The sequence below is a fragment of the Haliotis rufescens genome, unplaced genomic scaffold, assembly GCF_023055435.1.
Source record: "Haliotis rufescens isolate VD_foot unplaced genomic scaffold, xgHalRufe1.0.p SCAF_11, whole genome shotgun sequence".
Lineage (NCBI taxonomy): Eukaryota > Metazoa > Mollusca > Gastropoda > Lepetellida > Haliotidae > Haliotis > Haliotis rufescens.
Window position 1 is genome coordinate 21,472,981 of NW_025963791.1, and position 11,058 is coordinate 21,484,038.

Below are 11,058 nucleotides of genomic sequence, written 5' to 3' on the forward strand. Positions count from 1 at the left end.
TGACAGCAGAACGTAAACACCGCTTCACGAGAACATAACTGTACCGCCAGGCGCGCTGGAGGTTTGACCCATTAATGAGACCGTAACCGAAACAATCAATCAGGATACATTTGTAAACTGATAATAGGGGCATTACCGTTACTTGTATGATTTAAACAATTGGGCGTTGATGTTAATGATAATAACAAATCCGATTATCAATATTATGTGACTCAGTATATTAATACACCAAACACTGAGGTTTGAGGTATTCTCGGGGTATTTGAGTAAATATTGTGTTGGGGGGTATTGTTCTTCAAAATAACAAATATTATAAATACTTACTTATATTAATGGGTACAAACGCATCTGTGAGGCAAAATGTGAGAGATATCTGTTGGCCCTTATAGCTAAAAATCAAAATTACGAAACCCAATTAATGAAACATGTAATTATATACAACGCAAATATCATGGTTTAGTTGATATAGAATTATAATTATAATGTTAATGATAGATCTTGATAAGAATCTGAATTAGGGTCAACTGTCTACTGTTATTTAAACATAATTACAATGATTTTGAAATATGCTTTAGACCAAATACACGTACGTTATTCTGTAATATGTCTCATAACTTCTTTGAGTGGCATTTAGAAGTTGGAATGGTAACTAATTATGGATGAGCAACTTCTTTATTGCAATTGGGCATAAAGAATTGGCCCAATTGTAATAAAGAAGTTGCTCATCCATAACAATTTTGTCTTAATATGTCTCTTACTTAAAAAAAAGCACGTGCAATTTTTTTTTTCTCCAAAACTCAGAGTGTCTTTCCTGTGCCGCGTGTCATTGCGCCAGTTTCAAATATTTCAAGTATAGTTATAAACATGAGAGCTGGAGTATGCTATGACACGTTTAGCGACAGCCATGCGTGTCAGGAGTGTTTATATCGCTATGAGCAAACAGTTGCGTTCACTTAAAGTACAAGAGTGTTAGTTTGTTTGTGGTTAAAGAACCGTAGGCATCACGGAAGTCTCATCGAGCCAGATATTACGTTCCTTGTGTTCATACTTTCTTCTGTTTTATTTGAAAAAGGCTGAAATAAATCGATCAATGATATATTTACGAGAATGAAAACGCATGAAAGATCTATGAATGAAGTGCCTGTTTAAAGTAGCAATACTTTGTGATGTATTTATTGTTTTACCTTTCAAGTCAATCCTATCTAATCACATGATCAATGCCCTAGAAACGAGTAATAAACCTGTTGTGCATATATGCATCTACAAATATAATTTGGATGTCAGGATGCGGGTAAGAGGCGACTAAATGGATCGGGTGGTAAGTCCCGGTGACTTGGTTGATGTATGTCGTCGTATCTCAATTGCATGGATCGATACTCATGATATCAATCACTGGATTGTCTGGTCTAGACTCGATTATTTACAGGCCGCTCTCATATTGTTGAAATATTGATGAGTGAGGCGTTAAACAACAACAAACAAACAAACACACACACATCAGATTACTGATTTGTGTATCTCGCTGTATTATTTGTTATACCTTGTTTAGGTATATCGTCGGATCATAGGTTATGGGGATTACTCGCACTATAACGGGGGTGTAGTAGAACACAGACATTGTAAATATTCCGATGATGGCTTTTTTTAAAGAGAAAGTTGTCTTTTAAAATTGAATGAGATGTTAACAGTTGTACATATGAATAGAGAGAAAACTACGAATGTTTCCTAAGCGTCCGAAAACCCATAAAACGGGGATATACATGTATGACGCATCTATATATATCAATATCTATATCTCTCTCACACATTTCTGGTGTCCCCTGCTGTGATATTGCTGGAATATTTCTAAAAGCGGCGTAAAACCATACTCACTCACTCACTCACTCACTCTATATATATATACGCATGTGGAGGCATGGTGACGTAAGTGAGTCAATGGTTAACGTTCGGTTGTCAATATCACAGTCATTTAGTAGTCAATTATTCTTTCGTGAAAAAAACTGTTAACATGTATAGTAAGACAGAAGGTAAAGATATCACAGAGTCTATATAAAAAGAACTCGATAGCTGAAAGTGGTTAAAAGTTTCGATTCTCCACATGGGTGATAACCTACTTTTGGTGTCACCCACCGTGACATGATAAGGGTAATGCATAACGCGGTGTAAAAGAAACAAATCAACCACATACTTTCTCATTATTTATCTACTTATACTTATTTCTTTCATTTAGTGACAAAGATCGAAGTCACTCAATCAATTAAATCCCGGATTTGCACATTGAGTATCTGTTCCACAATTGTGTTCCTTAGTGTTTGTATATAAAATAGTAACGTCCACCGGAATAGTGGAATTTGCTCTTGCTCAGACAACCTATTAGCCTGTGTTTCGAAGCGAGCCCCAGTGTCTATAGGTCGGGGATTAGGGTATATCTACTGCTGCCGAGAGCTTGTGACACAAACCATCCGATCACCTCAATATATCGACCTTAAAGCGTCTCACGATAAGGTGGGCGTGTTAAAGTGATAAGAGCTCGGGAGAGCTCTACCCAGATTGAATCAGACTTTGTTTTATAACATTGAATCGTATCAACGTCTCATAATATCTAAAGAAACATAACCAACATTATTAACATTTCATGTGCTTCACGTAAACACTCCGTGTTGGAGGAGTGAGTGAGTTTGATTTTATGTCGCGTTTAGCAATATTCCAGCAATATCACGGCGGGGGACACCAGAAATGGGCTTCACACATTGTACCCATGTCGGGAATCGAACCCGGGTCTTCGGCGTGACGAGCGAACGACAGCCACCACCCCTGCTTGTACTAGTCCGGAAAAATGCCGGTTTTATCGTGCTTGTCCACCGAGATACCACACTGCTTTAGCGCATGGGTACCCTTCTCAGATACATGCAGTATACTGACTCCGAGCCGTCCATGCAGTCCATGTCTTGTCCCCTACAGGGGACACGGGTGGCCCATTCGTCTAAGGCGCCGCGATTCGCTGTGCAGAGTTGCGTCCCTTGGGCACGCCAGAAACCTATGGTTGTGGGTTCGAATCCCGGTTCGACCCGATTATGTTTCTAGGTTTGTCAGCACCATACCCGTGCTCGTGGGTTTCACCGAAGTGGTAAACGTCTGAGACCTGCATCACCTGGAGCTTTCCTCCCACAGCTGACACGCCGTGATATAACTGGAATACTGTTAAAAGCGGCGTTAAACCAAACTCACTCACTCATAAAACACAATTGTACTTGTTAAAGCGTTTATGGATCATGTTCATTCGACTGTGAAGTTGTCTTTGAAGACACATTTTGAGGAACCCGTATATGCACCATACCCGTGCTCGTGGGTTTCACCGAAGCGATATACGTCTAAGACCTGCATAAATTCGGGCTTTCCTCCCACATTAAGCTGACATGCCGTGATATAACTGGAATACTGTTAAAAGCGGCGTTAAACCCAACTCACTCACTCACTCACTCACTTGTCCCCTACATGCCGACCCGACAGGGTAACAACAAGTACCTTCTTTCAACTTCTTTTGGTATGACTCGACCGCGGATCGAACTACCTACCTTTCCCTCTCCAGACAAACATGCTGTCCACTAGAACATGGAGGCGGGTTGTATACAAAGCAAACCCGCATTGAAGATGCAGAACCAAATAGAGCAGAAAAGATATAGGATTAAGCAAAACAAAAATGAAACAATCTGAGCCGAGATATAAAGTTCTTTACATTTGAACAGGGTTCTCTTTTGGCTAAAATCTAGTCCCTTAAATGAACATATTTCACAGATAAAAACAGTTGTTAAATTATAGTCATAAAAAATATAATAAAAAAGGAGCCCAGTGACCCCGTGATACTGCAGTAATCTAGACTTGCCAAATATTGTAGACTTGCATGGGCTGTATTGGATATATTTGTTTCAGGGTGTGTATGACAGACTAGGTTACACCGTGAGTATTATGGGAATCTGTCATACATATAGCACCAGTCGAGGGGTAAACAACACACGTGTCCCCGCGTTCTTACTTGTTATTTTGAGTGGTTGGTTGGTTGGTTGGTTGGTTGGTTTGTTGTTTAACGCCGCACTCAGCAATATTCCAGCTATATGACGGCGGTAAATAAATCGAGTCTGGACCAGACAATCCAGTGATTGATATCATGAGCATCGGTCCACGCAATTGGGATCGATGGCATGCATCAACCAAGTCAGCGAGCCTGACCACCCGATCCCGTTAGTCGCCTTTTACGACAAGCATAGTCACCTTTTACGGCAAGCATGGGTTGCTGAGAGTTGGTTTAACGCCGCTTTTAACAGTATTCCAGTTATTTCACGGCGTGCCAGCTTAATGTGGGACGAAAGCCCCAAGTGATGCAGGTCTCAGACATTTACCACTTTGTTAAAACCCACGAGCACAGATATGGTGCTGACAAACCTAGAAACATAATCGGGGCGAACCGGACATGCCCAAGGCACGCAACTCTGTACAGCGAATTGCGGCGCCATAAACGGCTGGGCCACCGTGCCCCCTTGTTAGTTGGAAAGAATGCGAGGATCACTGATGAGTGGGTCATTTCAAGTGTAGATCGTAATGTATTGGCATTTATATGGATTTCTGGATTACGTTACGATCGAAAAAGTAAAAGCAGTATTTATCAAACCCTCCAGGCTGTGCAGAAGTAGTGCCAACCTGCCAAGGCAGAATAACTATTAAGAAAGTAGACACGCACCTCCCCTATATCCAACGTATCGGTATAACATAATCGCACTTCAATGAGAGTGTTAGACTCTTCTCAGAATACCAGGGTGAGATTATTCCTGGTAAAAAAATTGGCTTGTTATTTTTAAATTGTCAGTGTCTTGAGTGTAAAAAGTACTGCTTCTGTAGCGCACAGATTAGTGATGTCATTTGATTGTGACGTAATGTAACCGATGACGTCACAATGGGCTGCAAAAGCGATATCTCCATTCGTCACTACTCGCCCCTTTCCGTAACATGCAAGACTATTCGGCATGTTCCGGAATAACACGAGTTGGTCACGAATGCGATAGCCAGTTTGGGATGATAAATCCCACTGACACGTTGTGATACACCTGACGTACCGATCAAGGCCAGGCAATAAACCCAAACCGCATCACAAGCTTGGTTAGGATGCAGCACGCCAGGTGTACGACACTCATCTCAGATTTACCATGCAACATGTCAGGCCATGGATCTAGTATGTCAGGTGTATGATTCAATGTGTCAGTTTAAGACACAGTGTGTCAGTTTTAAGGCACAATATGTCAGGTTTAAGGCACAATATCAGACAATCCAGTGACTGACATCATGAGCATCGGTCTACGCAACCGAGATACGATGACATTGAATCAACCGAGTCAGCGAGCCTGACCACCCGATCCCGTTAGTCGCCTCTCAGGGACCAACTACTAGTATTTGATATAGCTTCATACTGTTGAAAAAAGAGTGAAATTGCTTGCCACAAACAATCCATTGTTGAAAGGTGATTTCTTACCAACAGGAATTCAGGTTCATAGCTTTCAATAAAATAATATCTAGTTTTGTAGGTGTAGCTGATAAAATAAACTAATATTGATACAAAATGCCAGATATTCTAACCCGGATCGTCAGGTCAGGATCTTGAGACAATGTCAGGCTACTGATGCATTGTGTCAGGTTTACTACATAATATGACATAATATGTTTATGTCAGGGTGCAATATGTCAGGTCATTGACATAATTATGCCAGGCTTACCCCACAATGTGTCAAGTCAATGACGTAATATGACGGGTTTACGACACATTAGTCTTGTGAGGTCATGAACTAAACGTTTCAGTGGAACCTGCACCACATGTCAGACTTTGCAATAACAAACCGTTTATTTCCCATGTCGACAGCGCCGGACAAAATAGTGTTTATACCCAAGGCATCATATCTCTTAAGTTCCATGCAACTGGATGATCCTCCACATCAGTTTTGGCTACATAAGTGAAATATCAATATAGAAATATAGAACATCAACGCCAGAGTATAACCAGTCTCGATTATCCGCCGAAACAAATAACATTTGAAGTAAAAGGCAAAAACGCGGTGAAAAGTATATGAAAGAACCACTGAGAGTAAGCGACGACACCGAGTGTTCACGAAAGGGTAAACATGTCCTGCCCCGCCGGTAGCACCTACCACTCACACAATTTGCTTTAAAAGGTAAGTGTTTGTTTGTTTGTTGCCTGACGTCGCACAGCAGTAATCCAGCTATGCAACACCTAACTATATATCTTTACAATTCTTGAAAGGCAAGTCGTACGAGTTTACTGATCCCGTACTTTTCTCTCGGTGTACAAAATCCGGGTCTGTCCCATAGTATATACATGCAGTAAGGCCCATAAGTCGACCTGGGTATTCGTAAAACAGGGGGCACGGGTGGCCCAGTTGTCTAAGGCGCCATAGTAACCTATGATTGTGGGTTCGGATCCCGGTTCGACCCGATTATGTTTCTTGGTTTGTCAGCACCATACCCGTGCTCGTGGGTTTCACCGAAGTGGTAAACGTCTGAGACCTGCATCACTTGGCTTTCCTCCCACAGCTGACACGCCGCGATATAACTGGAATACTGTTAAAAGCGGCGTTAAACTCAACTCACTCCCTCATAAAACACAATCGTACTTGTTAAAACGTTTATGGATCATGTTCATTCGACTGTGAAGTTGTCTTTAAAGACACATTTCGAGGAACCCGTATATGCCGTTAATATTACATCTGTACAGTGCCTCGGAATCTTGAATAAATACATGTATTTCCAAACTGGTCTTGAAAATAAGTTGTTGATTTACCCCCATCCCATCGTTCATATTAAGGACGCACGCCGAAAATTTTAGTTCCTCATCATATTGTTATTTACGAAAGAATAATACAGACATTCCCAGTAAAAAGTTACTACTTTTATCATGTTGGTTTTCGGAGTGACAATCGTTTCATTTTTTTTAAGAATAAATGTAACATCGTCGAGTCGCATATCCCTGCGTTCAAACAACGTTATATGCCCCTATCGAATTCTTGCGGTGAACGGTGAGGTAAAACGAGCGACAAATATTTGCCGTCTTTATGTACATACTCGGCCAGACCAAACATGGCGACAGCAAAACAATACATATCAATGGTCACCCACAATGGTCAACCACGCTCCATGTTGTGACGTCCGATCCGATTTCTTTCCAGTATGGTCAGATGACGCCGTTCAATGGCATTACGTCCGGAAGGCAATATGGCTTTTAGACGAAAATCGACCGTAAAAATCGCTCGTGTGATTGTTTAAAATATTTATCGTAAGCGTTTGAGAGACGCTTGTCTTCATGCTATATGTCGATACTGGAAACGTGAGTAATTATACTGAGACCACAGCGCCTGTATGAAATGATCTGGAGGACTGAGGCGGACAAGATCTTTGGGAGACACTGGATGTTGACTTCTGATATATACTGTCGCGTTGCAACTTGAATATATACTAGTATTAAAAGATATAAAAGGACAAGGATAAATGGGGGTTTCATTTTGACCTGGCATACCCTTAAATATCTAGAGTTTGGTTGATAATGCGTGAGCGAGTAATGGATTTTTTTACATTTTTTGTTGTTGCAATAATACAATATCATTAAAATCAGATCTTATACTCCGATACGCCCCCTATATTCGTGAAGATCTGAGGAAATTTCTAAGGAGGTCGCGCCAGATAAACGTTCTAGCGTCGAGGCTTTTATATTTGATTTCTGGATCTCGAAATCAAAGTTAATCGGCCTGTTCAAAATGAAAATGATAAAGACTGTGTCATTATATTGTTGTGGATATTTTATACACGCTGTCGTTTCTGAAAGCCATGGCCTGTACACCCAATAGAGAGTACCATCGATGGAATATTTGACGTCTAGGGCGGTTTTTTGTTGTTGTTAAATTGAAATTTCCGAATATAGGACATAAAGAAAATGAGCCCCATCGCTCCAGAAAGCTGACGTCTGATTTGCTTACGAACCCAGGCATCCTTCAAAGCTCCGGGTGTTCTCAGATCTTCACGTAGAGGGGCAATAATTCAATCACACCATGGTAAGAATGGGCTTCAGTCCCGCGAAGAGCCGGGGTTGAATAGTTCTTCAGCAACCCATTCTTGCCGTAAAAGGCGTCTATGCTTGTCGTAAGAGGCGACTAACGGGATCAGGTGGTCAGGCTCTCTGACTTAGGTGATGCATGTCATCGTATCCCAACTGCGTGGATCGATGTTCATGATGTCAGTCACTGGATTGTCTGGTCCAGACTCGATTATTTACGGACATATAGCTGGAATATTGCTGAGTGCGGCGTTAAACATCAAACAAACAAAAAGAAGAAGAAAAACGAATGGGCTTTATGGAGAAACGAACACGGGCATACGGCGTATATAGACACCCCTTTACAACCCCACAATGACACTTTGTTGTTTAGCGCCACGTCTGGCAATATAACGCTATATATGACGATGATCTGTAAATAATCGAGTAGCTGTTACCAGATCATAAATACACTTCTGTGACGTCATTCTATTGTTTGAACATTCCATTATTTTTTTTCAGGAATGGACAGTTGGTTGTCAGTTATTCGTTAACTGGAACCAACATTTCAATTAATTTACACTTCAGAAAGACGGAGATGGGTTTTTTTCACATTCAAGTGAATCATTTCAGGTTTGGTCGGAAAACATAATGTCGTTGTCGATGACGCCACAAGCATTCAGACCAAGGCTATATCGCTTGATCTCACCCTAGTGATATCTCCCGTGGAAGACAGTTTTGGATGATAAATACTATATCATGCCCCTAAAGTGCATTTGTTTACATTGAATACAAGATAACGCACGTCTCTAACTTGTACCTATATATATATATAGAATCTCACAGAGTGAAATTAAATATATCAATACAAGTTGATAAAAGTTTAGAACTTGTTTGACGAGTGTCGATATATTTGATATAAAAATATCACATATTCCAACTATTCAAATCATGTGTGTGTAAATAGAATACTAAACGAGCTCCCGTGTAACTAGCTTCATAAAATTGGCATTACACGGGAGCGAACTTAGTATTATATGTATTACTTGCCATTAATGGCTTTTTTAGAATTTCACTGTCGTGTGTGAATAGGCAGACATCTACGCGATCCACAGCATAATCCAATTGAGTTAAACAGAATAATACTTCAAACACGTCAAAAGTAACGTCATAAGCTCCTCTCAGTATATTTGATAACGGTTTTAGAACCTACACCGAAACGTCGCTCTTAATTGTAATAAAGAGGTTGTTCATCCATAAATTCTTATCCTTACTTAGTACTCCAACTTCTCAACGCCTATCAAAGAAGTTACTCCTCTCAGTGATCTATCTGTCGTTGAATAGGCCAAGGGATGTTGAGAGTTTTCAATTTTTGTTCGAGAAATTTGTTCCCGCAGTACATGTGCACGCGCTTTGGTACTAAACGAAATAATAAATAATAAACACATTACGCGGTCATTATTCAGAAGGAAATATCATAATGTTAAATGAATATATTACCAAGTGTATTTAAGCTTTGAACTGCAAGGTGTACATGTTGAAAATCAACACGATGCATATGGTATATTTTACGAGTGCTTCGTTGTGTTGGTGTTGCGCTCGAGTTTGCATGATTAGAAAACACATTCCGACTGTCAGTTTCATGATCTGGTAAGCGACGCTTTGATTGGTCGGATGAAAGATCGTTCTGACTTGACCCGTGATGGGACGTCCTCAGATCTTTGTTTAGCGATAGCGAGAACTAATATCTGATTTTAATGAGATTGTGTTGCGCTAGGTTTCACGCTCAGCTAAATACGGAACTCGGGATTACATATATGGTCTAAATAAAATACAGCAAATATATCAATTTTCGTTGTCAGTATGTGATTGAGTTTGGGTTTGCGCAGCTTTTAGCGATATTACCGTTATATCATGGCGGAGAACACCGGAAATGGGCTTTACAACGTAAACGCTATGAGCAATAGAACCCAGGCTTTCAGCGAAATGAGGCAACGTTGTAACCACTGGGCTACTTAATCATCCCTTTTCGTACAATTTGTGTTATCTCACCTTACATTAAAATACTAGCTTCTGATTGGTTAAGGAGCGGGAAATTATCTTCCATTGTTTGAGAAATCAATCGGAAAACACCTTAGGTAACTTGCCTATCTCGCATTAGTGTATAGTATCCGAATGCATTGGGTAAAGGGAAGCAACTCGGTTCGTTTTCGTCGTCTGCTAGCTGTCAAAATAGCTGAATGAAAGCGCTTTACTCGGTGAAGCATCGGACATAATTATATTCCGGGTTTGTATGAATGAATATCAGTAATAAATGACGGCTCGGTTACGCCCACACACCATGTACACCTCGAGATCGGTTTATAACTTATACTATACAGAACATATGCATGAATTCAGTTTTTAAGGAAATTAAAACTCATGATTGAGCTTCGTTGATGGTGTCACGATCACAATTTTTGAAACTCCTCTCTTAAAATACTTTGACCACCAGATTTGGTGTTTTCACCACAGGTGAAAATATTTAATTGTCACTTCAGAGTATAAAGACTGTCTGTGCACCTGAAAGACGGTTATTGGCATTGTTCCATTGTATCATATATGGCCGGACCCGCAAGGATCCCGGTCAGAAGAGATCTTCAGCAACCCATGCTTGCAAGGCGGCTATGCTTGTCGAAGGAGGCGACTAACGGGATCGGGTGCTCAGGCTCGCCGACTTGGTTCATGCATGTCATCGTATCCCAATTGCCTGGATCGATGCTCATGATGTCAATCACTGGATTGTCTGGTCCAGACTCGATTATTTACATATCTCTGTCATACAGCTGGAATAGTGCTGAGTGCGGCGTTAAACAACAAACAAATATACATGGAAGTGTATTAATAACTTTATCTCCCAATGTTGTATATGCTATTTGCAACTAAATGCTGGAGGGGCGGTCGGGTAGCCTAGTGGTTAAAGCGTTCGCTCG